Source organism: Zonotrichia albicollis, chromosome 16 (genome assembly GCF_047830755.1).
Source record: "Zonotrichia albicollis isolate bZonAlb1 chromosome 16, bZonAlb1.hap1, whole genome shotgun sequence".
Classification (NCBI taxonomy): domain Eukaryota; kingdom Metazoa; phylum Chordata; class Aves; order Passeriformes; family Passerellidae; genus Zonotrichia; species Zonotrichia albicollis.
The window spans coordinates 401,920-410,957 of record NC_133834.1 but is presented as its reverse complement, the minus strand read 5'-3'; positions in this window follow the sequence as shown (position 1 = coordinate 410,957).

The following is a 9,038-nucleotide window of genomic DNA, read 5'->3' as shown; positions in this document are numbered from 1 at the left end:
TCTGTGCAGGAGGGGACATGGAGGAGCTGGGAGGGCCCAGAGCAGCTGGGGCAGGGGCTGGGGCCAGCACCCACCTGTCCCCTCCTACACCAAGGCACAGCTCGAGGGGTCCTTCTGCTCCCTGTCCTTTGCCTCCCCACGTGGCTCTCCCACCTCCCTGCCCTGTAACATCTCTCCTGGTGCCTACATGAAACGTCTGCTGAGAGGAACATGAATGCAATGATCCCCTTATCAAGCTTGCCTTTCTCCCAGGAAACCTGCAATTAGCTCTGTGGTGATTAGAAGACCCTGCTAATGAAGGGAGCTGATGAAGGTGGGCTGGGGCACAGCGGGTAATAGTCCTGTTGGAGCAATGAAAATTAATTGTAAAGGGAGCAAAAATGCAAAAACGTGTGGTAAGTGTAATGCATCATCAGAGCAGTGTGCTGGCTCCTGTGCTGCCCTCCAGCCTTGCTGTGCATGCCAGCCCCCTCAGGCTGTCCCCACACACAGGGACACGCTTCTCCATCGCTGGCCACTGGATGGGGTCTCCTCCGACTGGGCAGAGCAGGCTCTGCCACCCAGCACCGTGGGGACCCCAGGAGCCTCCCCTGCCTGGGGCTGACACAGGGACACCCAGGCTCTGCAGCTTCTCCTGCAAGACACACACATGTAGTGGCTCTGTTCAAGCCTGCGTTCTTAAAATTACAACAGTCTGGAGGCAGAAAGAAAGCCTCTTCTATGACTGGAAATTAAAGATACTGTGTCCTGATCATTGTAAAATTGACTTCTAAAATAAGATACTTAATTAAATGTATCCATTCTTCTGATACTACTCAAAAGATTTAAGTCCAGAAATGATGCAGAGATACTGAGGGATAATGTATTCATGGGGATGGTTATCTGCCTCATAAAGGCATTATGAAAGTAGCAAAAGTAATTGCATTATATTTATGTCGATTCTCTTATTTAACTTGGCTGCAAATGAAGTATTCTGTATTGAACTGCAACCCATTTTAATTTACAAAACCAGCCCTGCTTTGCTCAGTAGTATTGCAACTAATGAAAAATGACTCAAAGGAGTAGATCTTTTCCATATGAATGCTCGTATAGACCTCAAGCAGGCACTCGATGGATGGAGCAGCTGCTGGGGCTGAGGGGCTGTGGGCTGGTGGGGAGAATGAGCTTTGGTTTGCTCTGAAACTTGCAGGAGTGGAGGGCTCATCTCCTGGGAGATGCAGCTGGAGGAGCTCCTCATCTCCTCTGGGCCCTTTTGGGAGCACTGCCTTCAGCCTTGTCCCTGTGCGCAGGTCCTGCTGCAGCCGTCTCTGCCCCCTTGGCTGGGATGCTCCTGAGCTGAGGTGGTGTGGGTGTGTGTGTTGGACACACTGGGGAGGAGCAGGGCTCTGTGGTGCTGCCCATCAGGTGACAGTGACACCTCGGCTGCAGCGGAGCTGCCGGAGTGGCAGGACGCGCCCTTCACCGCAGGCAGAGAGGCAGCGCTGGCAGCACCCTCCTGTCCCCATGTCACTGCTGTGCACTAATCCAGCCTGATGTTTCTGCACGCAGAGGCATTCCTGAGTGTGCTCAAACATGGTAATTTATTATTATTTATTTACAAGTGACAGAATGTCTTCTGACCTTTCTGTCCTGCTGGGCTGGCTCTGAAGCTCTGGCTCTAACAGTGTCTTGTACATCTAAAGAATGCCAAAAGCGATGCTGTCCTGGCCTGAATCCTGGCAGCACGAGGCTGCTGTGGCCACGGGAGGCCGTGTTTGCTCCGGCTGAGAGGAGCAGCCAGAGGCAGCAGTGCTGGCATGGTGGGCTCAGCAGCTGGCTCTGTACCGATGGGCAGGGAGGGCTCCAGGCCAGGCACCCTCCCTGGCGGCCAGCTCCTCCTCTCTGCCATGCTCCAAAGTGCTTTATCTCCCTCTGCATCCTCCAAACCCAGCCTCAGCCACCTCCATCAGCGTGTGCCATCAATCTCCCAGCTCAACACTTTGCATAACATCTGAGGGAAAGCAGAGGCCCTGCTGCTCTGGAGCCGCTCCTGCACTCTCTGCTCCATCTCCAGCTGGCATTGCCTCAGCGCTGCGGCCATCAGCCCAGCTCTCCTCACTGCAGCCATGAGTGCAAGTCCCTGTCAGTTCTCTGCAGCCATTGTGCCCTCTCCTCCTCCTCCTGCCTCTGCTGCTCTGCGGATTCTGGACATCTTGAGCATGCACTGCCCTGCTCAGAATTTTGGCTGAGCAAAACCCTCCCTGTGTTGTGGGCAGGGCTGGGAGCCCAGAGCAGAGCCGGGGCTGGAGGACACGTGATGGGTATCGAGGCTTCTGCCCTTCCAGGTTTGTCAGAGAAGGTTGCGTTTGCATAGTGCTGTGGGAGGCATCACTGCTCATCCTGCAGGTCTGTGATATTGTGGGGTGGGCCCTGCTGGGTGAGCTCCCTGAGCCCTGCCCGCGGGCACCCTGCACAGCCCTGACCTGCTGCCCGCAGTCAGTGCTGGCACAGGCACTGTGCCCCCCTGCTCCGTGTCCCTCAGCCCCCTCCGCTGCGCATGCAGCAGCGTGGGTGCTTATGAAGCACATCTGAAGGCCACCGCTGGCGGGCAGACGTGGCAATACAGAGATTTTCATTGTCAGTGACAATATTAATGTTGCGTGATTTACAGTCTCTGGCGCGCTTGCTCTGCTGGCAGCACAGCAGCTGCTTCGGGCCCATTTGGGTGGTTTAGATCTGTCCTTGAGGGTGTAATAGAGTTATTGAGAGGGCGCAAACATTGATTGATTTGTATTGACTTGCTTGGCAGACAGCCTCGTGTGGTTGTGTGGGAGCAAAGTTCGGGACAGGGGACCATCAGATGAGGGGCAGGGACTCATTGGGTACTTACTGGGCACCCCAGAGCCAGCCCCACTGACCTGTCCTGGAAGGGCAGCTGCAATGTGCTGGGCCACACCCCTGCCACTGGCATTTGGTTCCTGGGCAGCAGCATTGTGGCCCTGTCCTGGTGGCACTAGCAGCCGCTCGTTGTGTGGGCCCTGCCCGGTGCCATTGGTGCTCAGTGATCCCCAGGGCAGGTGCATGTGCCTGCTGCAGCTGACCCACACCAGATGGTGGCCTGCTCTCTTCATTCCAGCCATCCAAGGCAATCGCAGAGCTGCTGCCAGTGTGTGGGCTGAAGGGGCAGTGCTGGAGGGAAAGCTGTGAACATATTTCTTGCCAGCGTGACTGATGGCAGGACTAATGCCCTGCACATCTCTGCTCCCACCACACAGCAGTGTGAGATGGATGCAGGGCTGGGATCACTGTCAGCAGGGCCAGAGGGCAGCAGCTGCGGGAGCAGCCAGCCCAGCTGCCACAGCTGCAGCCCGCGAGGGAAATGCCTCCTCAGCTGGCAGCTAGGGGCACAGGGTCCTGCTCCAGCACCCATCACCACCTCCTTCCCAAGCCAAGAGCCCGTGGGAGAGGGCGAGGGGCTGAGTGGGCTCAGGGGACCCTGCCCACCACACCTGGCTGCACAGGGCCATGCCCAGCTGCAGCTCTGCCTTGCCCTGCCCACGGCAGGAGGGACCAGCCTCATGCCAACACCTGCCAACACCTGAGGGCATGGGGAGCTCCTGGGCTGGTGGGTGGGCTGCCCCTGCTCCTCTGGGGCTCCGGGCATGTGCTGGGGCAGCTCCCACTGAGAGGCACCCCAGACATATTTGAATTCACACTTGCGTTTAACTCATTATCCTGTCAAGATATTGGCATTTCAAATTATTCACACTTGCTTCAGTTATAAGAATTGGGGTGCTTAGACAATTCTAACCACCCTGGCTTCTGCCCTTCCCCTGCCTGGTGTTCCTGGCTGCCGGGTGTGTAACCCACCCCTGCTCCAGCCCCCCAGCCAGAGGAGGGTCTCCCCTGGCATTCAGCTCTCCCTCCTGCGCCCCTCACCCTGGGCATACTGTGTGTGGCCCCTCATGGGTGTGGTGCAGGGTGGCACTGGGGACCTGACTGGTGCAGGCACTCCCCTTCCATCCAGAAATGAGCAGCATTCACTACAGGCAGCATCCGTCCTGGAAGTGCCCTGCAGACTTGCTAGGAAATTAATAGCTCTGTTTCCTCCTTCTGTGGTGCAGAATTGTAATTCTTCTGGCACAGCGAGGAGCTCTGCCCAGTGGTGCAGGAGGGACGGATCGGAGCAGGCTCTGCAAAAGGACATTTAGAACTGATCTCTGGAAAACATTTATCATAGGGGACCAGCAGGAATAGTGAACAGCTCCGTGAAGGTATGGGACAGGCAGGAGATGAAAGCTGTGGACAGTCCCTGCACAGTACCTGGAGGTGCTGCTGGAGCCCACGGGCAGCTCTGGATGGAGAGCAGTGTTGGAGGGAGGGAGGGAGAGCATCTCCATGCAGGAGCTCCCTCATTCTCCTTTAACCACCTCCCATCAACCTCCCAAATCCTCCCCACAGATCCCACGCCTCTGGGGCCTTCTGAGGGCACACGATCCCACTTTGGCCTGTCATTATTTTATCCAAATCACCAGGTGCATACTGGAGCAGCTTGTAAGTATACACCAGGACCAACATTGGAATGTTTAAATGAAGAAATTAAAAAAAAAAGGCAAGTTAAGAAACAGTTACAGCATTTGCTGCTTCCTTGATGTGTTAATTCAATTCCTTGAAAAGAGCCTAAACATTTCCTGCCTGAATATCGCAGCTTGTGGCCTGGGCACTCATTGGTCCCTGCTCCACAGCCTCTCCCTCTGTGTAGGAGCCCAGCTTTGGGTCTGATCAGCCCCAAGCCAGGAATCTCCCTCCAGTCCCCCCAGATCCCTGCAGTGGGGCCCAGCCAGCCCCAGCAGCGTCCATGCCCCGGGCCAGGGCTTTGGTGAGCTGCCAACGCACACAGGGATGTGCCCCAGACAGGCAGGAACGCAGCTCTGAGGCAGTTTAATGCCCAGCTCATCCTGGGTTTCATTCCTTCTTGCCCATGTTGCCCCTCCCTTTCTGTGCTCTGAAAATATAAACCCACAACACTACACTGGGCTCTGAAAGTCATCAGTCAAAGGCGTGTAAAATATGTATTTGTAGCAGGAACACAAATTCATCATCTTTGTAACAAGTAAATACTTTCTATTTTGAGTTCCATGACAAAGTGTGCATCAAGACATATTACATAAAATGGACAAGTTAAATTCAATTGGGCCTGAGTTAACATCAGCATTAGAAACTTGACTTCTGCATTTCCAAGATTTTGAAATTTCCAGTCCATAATTTCACTGGTGAGGTCACGTTGAAGAGATGGCTGGTCTCTCTCCTCGGGCAAGTCGAGGAGCAGAGGTTTATGCAGCATGTCCTGCTTCTCTGGGAATGGCAGAGACAGCTGTATGTAACCATAAAGGAACCCATTCACCTGGAGATTGTTAGCTCAGACCCCTTAGTGAAAGTGTGCTTGTTGAAATACATCTCAACTCCTGAACAGAAAAGGTAGAAATTCCTGTGCTGTTCATCTCCAATGTTTATATAACAAACTGCTGAGCTCCAAGCACTGATCTCAAACAAATACTTATTTAATACTCAAGATTTCACCATTACTTTTGAAAGCATAATTGTTATTTTCCTTGTTATAGTTTAGAGAGGCAGAGAGAGGCAGGGTGGCTTTTCTGGCCCATGGGTTGTGCTCCAGCAGGGCTCATCCCGTGCCCAGCCAGGGCCAGGGCTGTGCTGACAGACCCTGCTCAGCCCCTGTGGCCCCTGGTCCCCACCAGCACGTGGGGCCACTCCTCACTGGGCAGGCCAGCCCTTGCCTGGAGCTGAGAGAGGGTCCAGATGAGTTTTGCTCCTGCTGCTGATTTTGGAGCAGAGCTGGGGATGAGGTGGAGGTTGGGACCTGCTCAGAAGTGAAAAGGCTTTGGCATGGTGGGTCTCCAACTCATGGTGGGGATTTTGGAAGCAACTTGTGACCTGCAGTTGGTCTCAGCTCTTCCAGCTGGCAGACACTGAGTGGCACCTGAGGATAGTCCCATAAATGTCTGGGCCGTCCTCTGAAGAGCTGTGATGTTCCACGGCCTCTGGAGCTCAGTGTGGAGCCCTCACAGCCCTGAGGGGCTGGCAGTGGGGCGGTGGCTGCTCCCTGTGAGCATATTCCCCTGCCACCCCAGCTCCATCCCTGCTGCCACGGGCTCTGTGGGCTGCCCCTGGCACCCTCCCTCCCAGCACCCTCACACAGCGCAGGGCAGCCGAGCAGCTGGCATTCACTGGGCCCTAAATCCTACCAGAGTGCAGACAGGAGCACAGTGTGTTTGTTTTTGAACAGAGCACATGTCACAGTAAATGCCAGCGGCCTTGGTGCTCGGAATAATAAATGTGCAAACAGCAATTAACAGTTGCGTCTTCTGCGCACATGCGAAGGACATAATTAGCCAGTTCCATCTGTTAATTATACCTGCCATGGTGCAGATATTCATATCCCAGCCAGAGCTCAGAGGAGGAAGGTGAGCTTGTGCAAGCAAAGCTCCTCTCATCCAAACGTTAGATCCTTTGAGCCTCTCTTGGGTGCTGCTCAAAGCAGGAGGGCAGCAGCTCCCATGCCCTGCTCCAGCCCCTTGCTGGGCTCTCCCCAGAGGCATTTCTCCACTTTGTGAGGCCCCAGTGATGGCTTCTCACTGGAAGTACCTGCAGAGCCCTCTGCAAGCGTTTTCCAGAGACAGCTTTGCTCGAAGCCCATCCCGGGTGGCTTTGAGCAGGGAGGATCCTGTACTGCAGCAGAAGGTCTGGGTCAGACCTTGGGGACTGATGAGGCTGAGCCCGGCTCAGAGCAGGAGCGTTGCCCAGTGCTCTGGTGGTGCCTGGAGCTGCACTCCCCCATGGAGCTGTTGGCTCCAAGGAGGCGCAGGATGCCGTGGCACTGGGGAAGGGGCTGCAGACACTGCCAAGGAGCCAGGGGATGCTGCCTGGGGGCCGTGGGGCCAGCTCCCACCCTGCCAGCTCCACCGTTAGGAGTAACTCCACATTGCAGGGGGGAGGGCAAAGACCAAGCCCTGGCTCGCAGCCCCATTCCTGTGTGCTAATTTCAAACAGACTTGCAGGATGTGCTCCCATGGATCTAAGCAAGCAGCAGAATCTTAACTATCAGAGCTCCTTGCTGGCTGATAAAATATGGATAAAGGAGCCATCACTTCAGAGCAGCAGGAAGAAAAATAATTGCCAAGGTTGGCTCTCATTTGAATATTGTTAAAACCCTTGTAGCGTGGCGATGGCTGCTGCAGGTTCACTCTGCTTCTGGGAATAATTTTGCCAGACAAGATTTCACTCGGCACAGAGCAGTGGTAACGAGGGGTGCCTGCTAATTGCCCCAGCAGCCCCAAGAGGTCCTGCCTGTTCCTGTCAGGTGCCCCCCACCCTGGCACCAGGGAACTCGGGTGTCACAGCCCCATGCACCAGCTGGGATGCAGCCCTGGCATGGGGCAGCAGCAGGAAATAGTGTGAGCCGTGGAGGAATGAGCCACAGAGAGAGGAGACCAGTTTTGGTATGATTTGGTTTGCTTTGAACAGGCTTTTTAGGGTGGGCTTTTTGTAGCTTTTTTTCCCTGAGCTGGTGCAGAGGCTGACAAGGACGGTAAAGTGACACTGACTAATTGAATTCTGAACTAGCAGGAGCAATGCAAATATCTGACAAATTGATTTAATTGCGTTCACGTACAATAAAGCTGAGATCTAAAAGGTCAGCTAGAAAATGGAAAGGGTCCCTGGAGTACTAACAGGAGGAAGCTGACTTTAATACACATTCATCACATTTTATCATCTAATTAGTTCACACAATGCCAGACTGATAGACAGAGGCCTAAACAAAAGTATCGATTGATTATTAGCCACATATCTATCATATTGCCTGGAGCTGGCTGTCAGCGCGGGCTGGCAACTCCTGCCCAGTGTATCAGCAGAGGGGGGCATTTGATATATAGTTTTTCTATAGCAGAATTTAGACTCTGGAAAGTGTTTTACACAGACACTGAATGATAAAGATCCCTGCAAAAGCTCTCTAGCAAAACCACCATCAAAACCCAGCCAGTCTTGCCTGCATCGAGAATATTTATGAGCGTGTGGGCAGCCAGCCCTGCTCGGTGAGGAGTGTCCAGCGCCAGCCCCTGCTCTGCGGTGCTGCTGTGCTGCTCCTGCCCCCTCTGATTGCCCCCGGGGCCAATAAACCCCCGGCACACCTGAGCTCCTTTCAGGGCTGCTCCAGAGCCAGTGCCTCACTTTGCTGGCTGGGAGCGCCCTGCGGAGCCCCACAGGTGGGACAGAGGTCCAGGCCAGCCTGGCATCCCCACGTGCTGCGGGGCTGAGCCCCCGCTCTGCTCTCAGCTCCATTCCGTGGGACTCTGTTTACTCCTGATCAGTAAATAGAGTAAAAAAAATACTAAAACCGACAAATTTGTAATTCCATCAGGAGCAGGGTGGCTCCAGGGTGGCCGGAGCCAGCCGGGCGGGAGCTCTGGCATCCCCGGCAGCCAGCAGCCCTTTAATGACCCTGGGGCTCGCACAGAGGCGAGAGGGTGACTGCCGCAGCGGCTCCTCACTCTGCACTCCATCCCCACCGCAGCTGGCTCTGGAGCCACCGCAGCTGGCTCTGCCACAGCCCAGGAGCCGCTTTGGAGGCATGAGGGGACCCCTCCGGAAACATCGCCAGGGCACAGGCAAACCCAGCCCATGAACCCAGTCTGCAGAGTCACGCTCCAGCCCTGCCACACCTACACCTGCCTTTATCTGCAGCGTTTTTGTCAGAACATATGGGATGGGACCTCACTAAACCGGCTGGTTTTCCCTTTTCCTTTTTCTCGGGCTTTATTAATTTGTATTCAGGATTATCTAATCATTTGGGCTTTAAATATCTACAGTTAGAAAAAAGAGATTTGACTATGGCCTGATTCAGAAGAATTAGCTTCTGCAAAGATTGACATGTTCAACAGCTGCCAAAATAACATCAGACTTGCAAAGAAAATGTCTTCACTTTCTATTGTTAAAAAGTGAGTGGAGTTAATAATGGGGACGGGGGCATTGAATCTGTG